Source organism: Glossina fuscipes, unplaced genomic scaffold (assembly GCF_014805625.2).
Source record: "Glossina fuscipes isolate IAEA_lab_2018 unplaced genomic scaffold, Yale_Gfus_2 0, whole genome shotgun sequence".
NCBI lineage: Eukaryota > Metazoa > Arthropoda > Insecta > Diptera > Glossinidae > Glossina > Glossina fuscipes.
Genome location: NW_023998414.1, coordinates 19864425 through 19878832, shown reverse-complemented (window position 1 = coordinate 19878832; position 14408 = coordinate 19864425). Strand labels below are relative to the sequence as shown.

At 32.9% G+C, this 14408-nt stretch overlaps 1 protein-coding gene across 3 annotated transcripts in view; it reads right to left on the bottom strand.

The window, feature by feature from the left end:
• LOC119632652 (irregular chiasm C-roughest protein) overlaps positions 1 to 9892 on the bottom strand; it is a 27526-nt gene extending 17634 nt beyond the window's left edge. For all 3 annotated transcript variants that reach the window (XM_038025687.1, XM_038025670.1, XM_038025695.1), the window contains exon 1: positions 9696 to 9892. The gene's annotated coding sequence lies outside the window, so the exon portion shown is untranslated. The remainder of the gene's footprint in view (positions 1 to 9695) is intronic.
• Between the last annotated feature and the right edge of the window lie 4516 nt (positions 9893 to 14408).

Here is a 14408-nt window from a genome sequence, read left to right as displayed (position 1 = left end):
TACGTTTTCATTTTTTCAAATCAAAGCTTTTTAAACTTTAACAAGTTCACAAAAGAAGAAAACAAAAAATGAAATAAAAAAAAACGAAGAAATTTGAATAAGAAGGTGGTAAAAAAATCCTTTGACACGTCATAAAATGTCATTGTTAGACTTAAATGAGGGAAAGCGAAAGGAAGCATTCATTCTATATTTATCTATACATGTACATATGCATTGCTGTACGATAGGCAGTAGAGCTGTCAACTGTCTTCTGCTCTCGATTGTTTACATATTTTATTAAGATTTTGCTTCTTTTTTTTTTTTTTTCCAAGATTTTATTAAAATTTATAGTTGTTGCTGTTTTTATTTTTAGAGTTTTCCAATCAAATAAAAAGACAACCGACGCCGTTCATAACAAACATACACATGCAAACATATATATATATATATATATATATATATATTTACATATATGTATTTGTATATATCTATTTACATTACGTAACCTAAAAAGTATTGAGCTGAATATAAAGAATAGGTAGATAGGTAGATAGCGCGTCTCGAATATTCTTCAGGTAATCAATCGATTGCGAATATGAGAAATTTTGCGTTCACTAAACTCCATTTTAATTATTGTGAAAATTGTTCAGTCTCTGCTCATGACAACGTGTTAGCATAAGAAATATTGTGACATGAATCGTTGTAGGGCAAACGTAAAGTATTTTGAGACCTGACACCGGAAGCTATTGTAAAAACTCTGCAAGGCTGCAACGCGAATTTTTATAACGAGAGCTGAGGCATCATTGTCCGATCTGCTTACATGCAAAGAAAAACCAATGAGTTTTGCTGTTTGGACAAGGAACAGCGAGAACAGAGATTCAAAAGTTTTCGTTCTGAAAATTGGTAAACGATCGTTCAGAGACAGAGATGGAGCCAATTCTCGCATATACATGATAGAAAACTGTTTGGAAAAAAATGCGCGTGCGATGTGCGATTGAAGTCAAACAATTTCCTCGAGCAAACCGGTATCAGAAATTAAAAGAACCTAGAGCTAGGACCTAACATAAGCATTTGCGCACTGACAAGATAATTCAAGCTTAACATTGTCAAGTCGTCAAATATTCTGTTCTTTGGAAATATTCTTGATATCACGTTCGTACGCAAATTAAACTTAGACTTGAAAGGCGTTTAACGCGTTGACGTAAATAGACGTCCTTTGCGGGTGCTTGTCGATGCACACGACCTCTAAAGTGATGCTATATCCTTACTATTATAAAACAAAAAAAAAAAAAAAAACAAAAAAGAAGTGTATTTTTGGAAGCACTCACTGATTTTAAAGTCAACGCCAACGTGTTAAAGGAATTGAAAGCCATACACTGCTTGGGTTTTTTCATCTCCGAATAATCGGAATTTTCCAATGATAAATTTATGATTGATCTTTTTATAAACTAAAGCATTTTTAATGCTTTTTGTTGTTTGCCTGATAAGAGCTGAATACTTTATCGACAATTGCGAATGCGTTTGCAGATAGGAAAGTAAAAAAACTACCGTACGATAAAAAGCCAAGAAAACAGTAAAACTCTAACCGCACTTACTATTCGTGTCAACTTGTAAAATTTCTCATACAAACCGCAACAGACTAAACGCAATTGTCTCATGCATATACAAGTGAAGGTATTAAATAAGAAAAGAGAAAGCGCAGAGGTAAGGGTGACTTTTATGAGAAAATATCGGCATATTCTACATGAAGGCAAATACATGCACGTATAGCAAATATGGTGACTCATTGTGAGCCCTAAGATAAGCATAAGCGTTAGAGTCCAAAAAGCCTCCCCATTCAATAGCAACTTAAAACCCAACACCCACCCAATCGAAGCTATAACCCGTTTCATGTGACATTTGTCTATTAGAGGGCTTCTAAGTAAATAAGACTTTTCTTAAATAAACATAAACATACAAACACTTATGCAAACATATTGAGAAAAAGAAATAGAGACTACTGACTGAATGGGGAAGCGAAGCAAACACTATTTGTGTACATGGCTTAGTTATAAATCGTATGGTATCCAGTATAACTAACATTGTGTGCCTTGATAGTTGTTTCACTGGCTAACTGGCTGACTGCCTGACTGCCTGACTGACTGTTTATTTTTGGTTGATAGGGTTTTGTGGTCTGTTCACTTTTTGCTCCTTCATATAGCTTCTTCTTCTATTGCTTCTTCTCTTCCTCCTTCTCATCTTTTTCTTTTATTTCCATAACTAGTCTTATATCCCGAAGGCATTATATAGTTGATCAAAATACAGCAACAACATTCAATGTATATTTATTTTTATACAAATGCAAATTTTCCCTTTTCCTTATTTCCTGTTTAGCATGACATCACATATAAATCATACACAAGCATGCTTTTGTGTATATTGAATTTAGCAACAAACGACATTATATGTGTATAAATACATACATGTATATACATATATGACAAGACTAACATTAACAACAATATTTAGCCTCCAGTATAGTAGATATCGTTGTTGCCGTTGTCGTTATAATCATTTGAAAAGCTCGTTGATTGTTATTATACGGTTTGTCGCACACACATAAAAATACATAAACACAAACAAACAAGTATATATATATATATATATATATATATAAACACATACTAACATACACACAGCCTGAACACAATTGACAATTTTCTCACCCGCACAAACTGGCTGAGCCAAAAGAGCTGTTCACAATTCACTAGCATTTAAATATACAAACATATATGTATGTATGTATATACATACATATATACATACATGCATACATAGATATATATATATATATATACACAACACGACAGCTATAGATCTTTATGAAAATGTTTTACAATATCCTTTTAATGTTATTACAAGTGTGTTGTCCTTGTCGCCAAGTTTGTCAATGTCTGAAGACATATCGATACAATAAAATCAAACGAAATGTAATGAAATGACGCAACGAACTGCAAAAGGCTGATAGTGAAGACTTTGAATTGCGAAAATATTTTTAAAAGCTTTCGTGCATCCGCACTTATTATGCAAAATAATTTAAATTGAGCGAAACAACGAGTGCTACGATGTAACCTATATATTGTCAAATCATTAAACTCAATAATAGATCAATAATAACATTTCGACGCTTTTCAATTTCATTGTTCAACGATGATCTTTTATCCATCATCCAACAGATTTGACAATAAATTGATTTCGAAATTTAAGGATAATAACCCTTTGCCAAGCAAATTTAACAAAAGCGAAATTTTTTTTTTTTTCAATTTCAAAAGGACAAAAAAAAATGTATATACGTATATATGTATTTATTAGAGGTAGGTTAGGAATACTTCAACAAATCATATCCTGAAAATTATAAAACAAAAAAAAAAGATGACAAAATCATATTAGGTCGTGGGCGATATTTTCCTTTTTATGCGAACAGGAGAATACTATGCCATAGACATTGACATAGAAATTAGACTGACGGACAGGCTTAAGCCCATTCGAAATTTAAAACTGCCCAAGGGTTTACGAAGCATGTTTCTGCGCCTTATAAAGGTATCGAAAAAATTTCAATTTTGATACACTATAACATTGGATCGCCTTGGTTAATTTTTACCATTTTGTACATCTAGTTACCACATTACCCATAGAATACACATTTAAATTTTTATATATTTATCTGCTGTAAGCAATGTTGTGAGTAATGAGTATAGGACCAATTTTCTATTACTTTTCAAAAGCAGACCCGTTCTCAGTTTCGGGTTGGTACTGTAGGCGTGCCTTTACACTAATTTGGCTCAGCTTCAGTTTTATAACCCGCATTTTTTAACAGGCATTATACAAGAGGACAGTCGCGCATGCTTAAAGTGATCCAGAATTTTAATGCTTATCAAGCATATATGCGCAGTGTTAGTAGGGCCTCTGAAGGTTTTCCCTGGACGTTTCAAACGGGAAAATACCTCTCATCCTTCGGTGATGGTGGCATTAAGGCATGTATATTTTTGAGTTGATACTGCAAATGGGAATCATGTGCTTATGGCTTCGATATATATAATGCAAATATACTTAAGAATTATTGTGGATTTTAACTTAAAAAAGTTGTATATATTCTCATCACATTTTTAATAACCGGACCTTGTAGTACTCGAAGATGAAATACAGGTAAGTATTAGTCGCAAGATTACTTGAATGTTATTCTATAGTAAATGTCTCTCCTTAAAGGTTGCCTTTGCCGTACGCAACCCTTAAGGTGAATACGGTAAATATGGTAACGCACTATATCGACAGCGAGTATTCAAAATTAATTCTTAAGCGAATATGGATTGTTTCTGTGTTCTGCTAGTTTTTATTTATTTATTTATTTATTTTTTTTTTTTTGTAAATTTATTATTGGTATGCTTTGTCTGTTTGGCTATAAAGAATTTCATGAAAATTTATGAAAAATAAGATGAGAAGAGAACTAAAATGCGACACATTTAAATGTAAGCGTTTTGTTTTCATCACATTTTTGACTTTTACAAGACGCAGACGACACGTTTGCACACTTGAAATGTATGCATACATAGCTATGTTTCTATCTGTGCATGTATACGTGCATATATATATATATGCATGCGTATGTTTGCATGTATAAATGTATGATGTTGAAAATTTAAAGCATTTTGTCTGACAGCTCTTTACATTATACTCACAGTATAGCACATACGGTACAACATTAATACAATGTCAAACTTAAAATGTCAGCAGCGTCAATGAACAGCTATAATAGGAATGAGAAAAAGAAAAAGACATAAAACCCTGAACCTCAGTCAAGTGTTGATTCATTATGTAGTATACAACAGTATTCGCATATATCTGTATACGTGTACAGTAATAGTGTGCATGTAAATGCACGGGGAACTAAAAAAAGGAAAAATCGGGATTTTGATTTTCTATGAACATCTATGTTTTCTTCTCATAGTTTTGTATGTGTGCATGTGATAACACTTCAATCTCTAACAAACTGGAGAACATTGGAATCTCATTATTCGCAAGTCTAGTTGCATATGACACATGTGGTTATACATTTACGATGGTTTAACATCATGCTCAACCCTTTTGCCGAGACTTACTTGTAAGCAAGCATACATATCAGTATGTGGCGCATGTATATGTATATATATATTGCTGTTTCCGCTTTCCGTAGATAGCGAAATTTGAGCTTGATTATTGAAATGAAAAGCATTAAAATAAATTTACATTTCGTATTAAACGAATTATAATGTAATAGCGATGTTCCTAAGATGCTTAATTAACATAACAGAAATTTTTATATTTTTTATAAATTTTTAATGTTAAAGATCTGTACAAGAATGTAAAGGAATAAAGAAGCTTTGCAATATGTAAAAGTACATATCGTTTTTATATATATGTACATATAAATTAATTCCTTTAATTTTAGTTTAGTGGAATTAACCAATCAATTATTATTATTACCATTATTGAGATGAGTATGTTTTAGACTATCTTCCACTTTCATATCCATATAGATTTTGTTTTCTGTATTAACTTTGAACTTTTTAAAAATATCCGTACTAAAAAAGATTCTCACCTAAGATTTATTATTCATTTGTTTAATATGAGAAAAGGACTAAGAATGAGCCAAAGTCTTCGTTAGGGTTTATATACATAGCGAAAGTTGGAATTCGACTTCGAATTCTGAATAAAACGGCAAAAATTCTTACACGAGTGTTTGTGGCAATGTGGCTCGTTGCTACTGTTGTACATAGTTGTCCAGCAGTAATCATTAACAAATAATTGGCAAAAGTTAATTTAAACCTGTTAAATGAAGGCATTTTTTACACTTTACATGGTTCAACGTATAACTTACCGCCGGTTATTGTTAATGCAAAATAACGCTGAAATATGACTTGAAGATTGATTGGTACTTAGCTTGTGAGTCAATGAATTTAATAGTGTTCTGGCATTGGGCAGCTCTTGTGGTCGTAGAAACTGAGCCCGAAAGATGTAACTTACAATCTACAAGGGATATCTAGGTTCAAATAAACACAAACATTTATGAGGCGCATCTTAAAGTTTGATCAACAAAGCAAGCGCAATCTCTCACTAAACGCGCTCACGATAATCGAACGAGTATACCATACAGTATATAGAATATATTGACGTACGATCTGCCATAAATATTTTCCCTTGTCGAATGAAAACTTTGTATACACTGGTGAATATTTTGTATTTATATGGCAACGAAACTCTCAAAGATTTGTTTACGGAATTAAACTGCACTTTTTAAATTGGCTTTCGCATTGGCTCCACTTGAATAGGATTAAAAATCAGTTAAATCGATTCGCCTGCAACTTGCAAACTATTCCAATCTTCAATACCTACTCCTTAATTAACGCTTTGCTTTCTATTGTAACGCTTCTCTGGACATTTTAATATTTGATCTTTGAACCAAAAACGTTATTCCGTGTTGCCAAAATAACAGTAACCTGTTGTAGCACAATAAAGTATGCTTCGAAATATAATGAAAACAAAACATAACAAACGAATACATAAGCAAAAGCATTATCATGGGTTATGAGGCATCATGAATTGCCCTACATTAGTTCGCTTAATACAATTTATTCATATAACGACTTTTCAAAATGAGACCTCATATGGAAACTGGTTCTTCTGCCAAAAAACTTGAAGAAAGCAAATAAATTTTATCAAAATATCTCTCTCAACAATTCTAGTTTATAGCTTGAATATAAGTTTGAAAACAAGACGGACGGACGGACGGACGGACGGACGGGCAGACAGAAAGTTAAAAGAAAAAGATGGATCTATCTCAAGTCGATCTGCGCGTTGTGTACATCCATAAGAGGTGTAGCGTTCACGAATACTAAGCGACTTCAAAATGTTAATTTCATTCATTCAGTTAGCTAAAGCCATGTTCTACATATTCCTCGCATAAAAAATGCAGATAGAAATTATGTTGTGTGCTGGCAAACCTTAGTCATTATGCGAGCAAACAAGAAATCAAAAACTCAATTCTTCAATTGTTTGTGAGAGAAAAGCCAACCAACTAGGCAGCGAACCAATTAATTGTAAAATATGTAATTAAAAGCAATTACTAATATAATTACTGAAAAATTGTAAAAGGAAATAATAATAATAATCATCAAAACCGATAATTTAATGTTTAATGAAAGAAATTGAATGAAAATGTTCTAAAGCAGATAAGTTCGATCCTATTTTTCAGGTACGAGGAGACTAATTGAGTACAGTATTGATCTACTTTTTTTTTTTTTTTTCAATATGACTAATCGCTCAAGAGATCTTGCCCGGGCAGTGATAACTAAACAGAACAGAGGAAAGAGAGAAATAGGGAATGGCTGCAAACTTGAACGTGTGTGTCCTGCCTTGGTAAGCTTTACAGCTTTACCAACAGCCCCCCACCACCAAATTGTGAAATAAATTGTGATGAACAGCTCAAGAAGCTCATGGCCTATTCACTTCGCTAGGCCGTCGTATACGATCTTCTAATTCTTAAGTAATAGAATATAAAGTGGTTGGAACATTTGTGCGCCTTTGTGTCTCTTGTTAGGGAACAACATTGAAATATTTGCTAGCTCTCTACCTTTTTTTTTGTTTTGGGCAACTTCTTCCATTCGTTTGAAAAGATTAAGCAATAGTGTAATCAAGGTTACTGTACGGTTGCTTATGCTTGTCGTATTTGGAAAAATTGATTCGACATTGTTCGAGTTGTATTTAAAATTATTATGGCTTATCGGGATTTATTTCATGGACTTATGGGGAGTTGTGATTACTATCTCATAGCTCGTAAGTATTAGAGGTTCTGCTTGTATCAAATATGATTTTCAGTAAATTTTAAATTCAATTTTTTTAGAAAATTTTTCGCGAAACACTTATCTTAAGAATTTAATTGTTATGGTTAGCAAAAACAAAAAAAAAAACAAAGAAAAAAAAAAAAAAAGGGCAACGAAATATGAAAACTTGCACTAACAATTTTTCGTACTTGTACATAAACGGTTCCATCGTAAGTAAGTTGAGGTTAACGAGTCAGACAGTCTGCTCTCTAAACGAAAACATTATATTATATAATGTATGTATAATTCCTCATATTTTAGAAATATTATGCATTTTAAAAGCATTTTAAAGTCAAGTGAATTACATATGTTGGTGAGTGACTTGTGTGCACACTCAATGAGCATTGTACCCGGAATTTCTGGTTTCAAAGAAGCATGTAAACCAAACTGAAAATGTCTGGAAGACAGACTCCAAGTAGTGGCTGTGGAAGGGAGTCTAATTTTGATAGACATAAAATAAATTTTAAATAAAAAAAAAATAAGTATTCCGCATATTTTTTACACAGAATGTATATATAGATGTATATATATATATATCTATAAATTTATATGCAGATGTAATGTAGACGCAGATAAACACATACAAATTTTAATATATACGTATATCCGCATAAATATGTGTCTAAATTTTACGTTCAATGTACGTACAACGATTGTTACACATTTACGCTTCATTTATATGTGTGTGCAAAGCTGTATATATATGTTAATGTAAATGTATTGTATATTACAATTTATATGTCTGTATACGTTATTAAGGTGCGACAAAAAGCAGTATAACAACAACAACAAATAAGTTTACCATGACTCTGTATTATAGTACTCGCCAGTGACAATCGTACAAAAGAGATGCAACGAAATTTTTGTTTCCATTTAGTTTCAATTTTTTTTTTTTTTTTTTTGGGGATAAATTGTTGCATGTGTAAAATTTTTATTCACACTCAAAACTTGTATGATCACAAGCAGTACATAACACGGTTTGTACCATATGAGCATAGCCGTGCACGGTAGAAGATGGAAAGGAGTGAAAGTGTGTGCGAGCACGAGTATAAAGCACATGTGCACCGTACGCATAGATGAATTTTATTGTCTTTTGTTACTATAAACTGTTCCTGGTAGCAAAACACAGATATGCGCGCACAATCAAACGAATGCACACGTTTACAAGCATATATGAATATAATGTACAAACCAACTTTTATTATTACATATTGATACAATTCGTTTTTCTACAAATGCATGCATGCGATATGTTTTCAAAAAATATCAACAAAATCAAAGTTGCACACACACACACACGCACGCGAATATATATATATATATATATATATATATATGAATATATGCACACATGCTTATAAACACAGAGGCAGACAGACATTTAAAAATGTATAGCAATGGATTTGGTTCTATATGCATTTATATAGAAACTGCCGCGTATAGATTAGGTTAGATAAAAAAAAATATTAAGCTTACATATATATAGTATTGAGAAAGACAGACAGAGAGAGAGAGAGAGAGAGAGAGAGAGAGAGAGAGAGAGAGACGATTCGTTAGCTTTAGTGCAACGCACGGAAGGATTGATTAAATTTTGTCTACCGTCTAAAGGCTAAATATTTTTTCGTCCACTCACTGTATAAACGTAGTCAAGTATGCAGCATGTATGTGAAAACACAAACAATATACATAAAATAAAAAAATAGAAATAAACTAGAACATTGAAATTCTGACAGGATTTTCCAGTGTCAATAGGATTATTTGTTGTAGGTGTGTTATAGTTTTTCTAATTTTGTTGCTGTTTTTGTTTTATTGTTAACTTACTTTTTAATACAATTGTTATCCAGATCTTTTAAGCATTTTGCACAATATTCCCCCAAAAATATGTAACAATAAATGAAATGAATATAAATCCTTTGTTAACTGAAAAGCACTTAAGCTATCCTTCGCTGCTGTAATCTGAGTTTTTTTGTCTTTTAACTTTAAAATTTTTTTTTTTTTTTCTTCTCCGAACTTTTTTTTTTTTTAGTTAATTTTCTTTTTGTTTATGGAATTTTTTTTTTCCACTTGGTTGAAATTTTTACTGGCTTTTAATTTATTTCCAAACAAAAAAAGTAAAATAAAATAAATAAATAAATAAATAACATTAATAATAATTTTTATTTTGAACACTTAACACTCCAACTCAATGGTGGAAGTTTTTTTTTTTTCTTTTTTTTTTTCACTAATGTTTTTATATAACTTTTGAATTTTTTTTCGCCAGTTTGTTACACAAACGAAGTTAAAAAACTCTTTTATTTCAGGAAAAACCTTATGCTTCAGCATTCAATTTCCAATTATTTACATAAAAAAGGGAAATTTTTTTCCCTAATATTTTAGTTTGCTGTTGTTTATGTTGCATAAAGTTAATGACAGACAACAAACTGGCACTGGCTCACGTAAATATATATATATATATATATATATATATATATATGTTGTTGTATATATGTATATATATATTTATGTGTATAAATTCATATTTAAATGGACATACAGTTAGTTAAACATACACGTACACATACAACGCACACACACACACACACACACATACACGCATGTGGAGAGATAATGTATTATGCAAAACGTAGAAGAAGGGCGCACGAAATGATTTAAAAAACAATGAATTGAAAGAAAAATAAACACAAGAAATATATCTTACGACGATAACGCGTTTAACGTTGGAAAACACACACAACAACTTTCTGTTTTATTAGTACGCACGCCACCACAGTTGAAAACGTAATGAGCGCTCATTCCATGACCAAATACTCTTGAGGTCGGTCTAACATGAATTTTATATTTTTTCCTTTTGTTTGATTCTTTCTTTTATTTTGTTTTTATGCTTCGTTCTTCTGATTTCTGGTTTCATCTAAACTCCCAAGCCATTATGTTTTGCTCACAAATCCATTGATTTAACTGCCATGTGCTTTCTTGTATGCCTAAGTTGGCATAGGCTGCCTCTGTGCTGCTACTTATTTACTCGCTCGTATACACATACAAAATCTCAAAAGGAAAAAAAAAAAAGAAAAACGAATAACTCTTATAATCTCTTTTGCAGATTTTTATTTCAATATCATATCACATAGCGCGCTCTTCTCCAACACTCTTAGTAACTTCGCGCTATAAAGAGTTATTTCTAATATAGAAAAGATTTGTGTGAATTCTCGCATAACAATTTAGCTCAGAGTGTTATTACAAAGCAAGCAACGCAAATAAGAGCGTTGCATATTTATTGCACATAATCTTCTTTACCATAAAATTTCGATTTCTCTTAAAGAAAATAAACACTCTCTTTATGACGCCCTCTCTTAAATGTTTCTCTTGGCTATGGTGGTAAATATTACTTCTTTTAAACATTTTCAATTGGTTTACCGTCTGCATATGAAAAACATATGTGTAGCGAGTGTTCATCACCAAATTCAATCAATTGTCTTAAGTACCCTTTCACTTGAGCACAACATATTGGTCAATAATTCCTAAGACGAAGTAAACAACATTTTTTTCATTATTATTATTATCATTATTTTTTCATTTTTTTGCAAAATTCGATTCTATTTATTCGTCGACATAGTTCTCTTCAAGTGTAATGCAATTAGCGCAAGGTTCGCCTTACATTTCCGTGTCTTCTTTACAGGGGATTTGACGAACACCTCCAAGCAAGGTTTCATTTTTTGCAATAAGAGAGCTGCTCACCTGTCTCGAATTTATAAGCAGGCAAACCTTGCTTCTGAGATTAGCAAACACGTAAAAGCCTGCGGGATTCAGGTGTGCCCCCGCGAGCGCGCTATAAGTGAGCGCGGTACTATTTGAAGAACAGCATTCGCATATGCATATTTATATGCAAAAGAATGCACCGCTATCTCTGCAAGTTCCCCTTTCAATTATCAAGGATGGTCTCGAGAATTGTTTTCCACGAGTCCTGATGTAATCAATTTCTTTAATCATACACCGCATGCAGGGTTGTCGATAAGAGCTCCCATAACACTTTTCAATCCAATGCTTGATTTCAACGGTACACTTTCCCATACAACATTCAGACTTTTCCTTAGTTTTGAATGTAACAGAAGTAGCGTTACTTAAATCACGACAGCCTGTGCACAAATTATCGCAATGATATGAAACTGTTGCAGGCGTCGGTAGAGAATTACCACCCATTAGCTGCAGTTGAAAGTAGAAAGTTGTATTGAATGATAATTATATTTCCCGTCTTTCTAATAGAATATGTGAATTGGGTGCTAAGAGGACAACTAGTGCGTTCAGAGTTTGTTTTTTAGGTATCACACCGAACAGTGCGAGCGGTGGTCAGGCAAACAATAAGTCATCGATTTGTGCAAAGAATTAATCAGAAGAAGTAATACCCAGAGACTACAGCAAGAGTTAACACATTCTAGTTCGCAATGGATTGACATTACGGCGGAAGTGACTTTGCAATGTCCTTTCGTAATTTACAGTAATTTTTCTGACCAATTGCATCGGGTACTGTTGCGATTGCCCGCTCTACTGATAGTTATGTTGGATTGTGAAAGCTCATAATACATGCGACATTCGATATCCCCAATTTAATGGTGGCAGCACTTTCACTTGATTCTGCAAAATATCGCGGCCAATATACACGGACCATCTTTTTAAACCTAGAAAAGTTTGTACTATGGTATCAATACCAATGTGGTACGCTGACATAGAGAGGTCGCAACTGAGCAAAGGCGTGACTAATCTCACAATGTACTTCGAATCACGTAATTGACCTAAATTTTCGCTCACCTTCGCCACATTGGATTGCAAGCTTTTTCCCTTAAAGATATGTTTGTTAAATCGAGATTTTAGGTTTTTTTACGAGATCGAGGTAATATTTTCAATTGAATTTTCAAACTGCAATTATAAACTCTACCGAAAGCTTAATTTGTATCTGATCATGTCCCTTCGTTTAAACACGTACGAAGCTGCTTATCTAAAGAAAGGATATATATATCTCTTAAGTACCTAACGACATCATAGCGAACACTTTACCAGATTTTCGTTACCATATGCATATATATAGCGTATTATTACTTTCTATGGTTGCTTATAATACGCATAATCCAGTTCATCGTAGCGTCCGCTTTAATTTAAAATCTGGTGTAATCTCTAGTTTATCCGCCAACCTAGTCTTCAATACGCACTCTTACGTCTCGTCTGATCCGTAATTCAAACTTTAGTTTAGTTTTATCTGTAATTCAATCCTAGCTTAGTGTGTAATATAGCCGCTGGTCTTATATTTAGTCCAGCCTCTAGTTTAATAACAGTTTGCCTAACTACTAGTCGAAACCTTAATCTCGCCTCCAGCAGTAGGCTGCCTTTTCGCGTAAGAGTTAGCTCCGCACTTAGCTTAGACTCTAGCTTCGCGTCCAACCTCGTATCTCGTTAGCTTGATTTCTTTTCAGCCGACTTAACCAGAAAAAGGAAACCTTCTTATATTAATCACTTAAAAGATGTTTGAAGCTGACCTGTCTAGAGTCTATGAAAAAGAACACGATTAGCTTACGTAATGTTTCGCCAAAAAACTTTACTACTTTTGATAGGGTTAATAGGCATACCTTAAAGGGATAGCAATGAAATCGTAAATAGGCTTGCGTAGGAAGCTTTCGTGTATCAGTTGAACTTGAAAGGCGCGCAAATACGGAATTGTGAGCACAATTTAGCAGAAGTTTGCTGAGTTTGATCTAAACTATTTAGCACTGTGTCGCAGTCGGGTTAACAAAATACTTACGGTAGAGTTTAAAAGAATCGTAATTAAAACATTGAATGTTTTTGTTAAATGAATTTGGTGCAGACGCGCCCCGCCCCGCACGATTGAAACGAAGCTATATATAACAGAGTAGGCAGACATATACAATTGCAAGGTATGATGGCGAACACCATCTGTTTGTGTGAAGTTGTTTGACATTTGCTGTTAGGTAAAATGTAGTTTTCTTTGCTTCAATTTCTTTTTCTTTTTGCGGTTGTTATGATAGGACTTAACCGATTTAATACTCATTTCGGTTAAAAATGTGTATAGATTAGTTTAAACGTGTTTATCGACGTGTTGCGAACAAAGACGATAAAATCATAACATGTTTTTCTGACAGTGGAATATAATAATTGATCTTTAAATATTTCCTTTTTTTTCTCTTCGTTGCATAGATTTGAATACTTTGGGAGCGAAATTAAAATATAATGCATATTGGCTTTGTATATTAGAGAGGCTAAAAAATATTGAGCTCATATTTGAATTTTATAATTTTATAATTTTTAATCAATTATAGAGATGCATTCATTGGAGGCAATTGTTGTTATCTAAGAAGACCCCTTCGATTGAGAGGAGTAGCCTTTCAATTTCCATTTAGAATGATGTGATGAATGCAACAATAATTGGTTGGTTGGTGGTCATCTGCGAAGGCAACGCAAACAGAGAGAGAGAGAGAGAGAGAGAGGGGGCATGAGCAACTAACTATTGGTGTAGCTGGCATTTTAAATGAT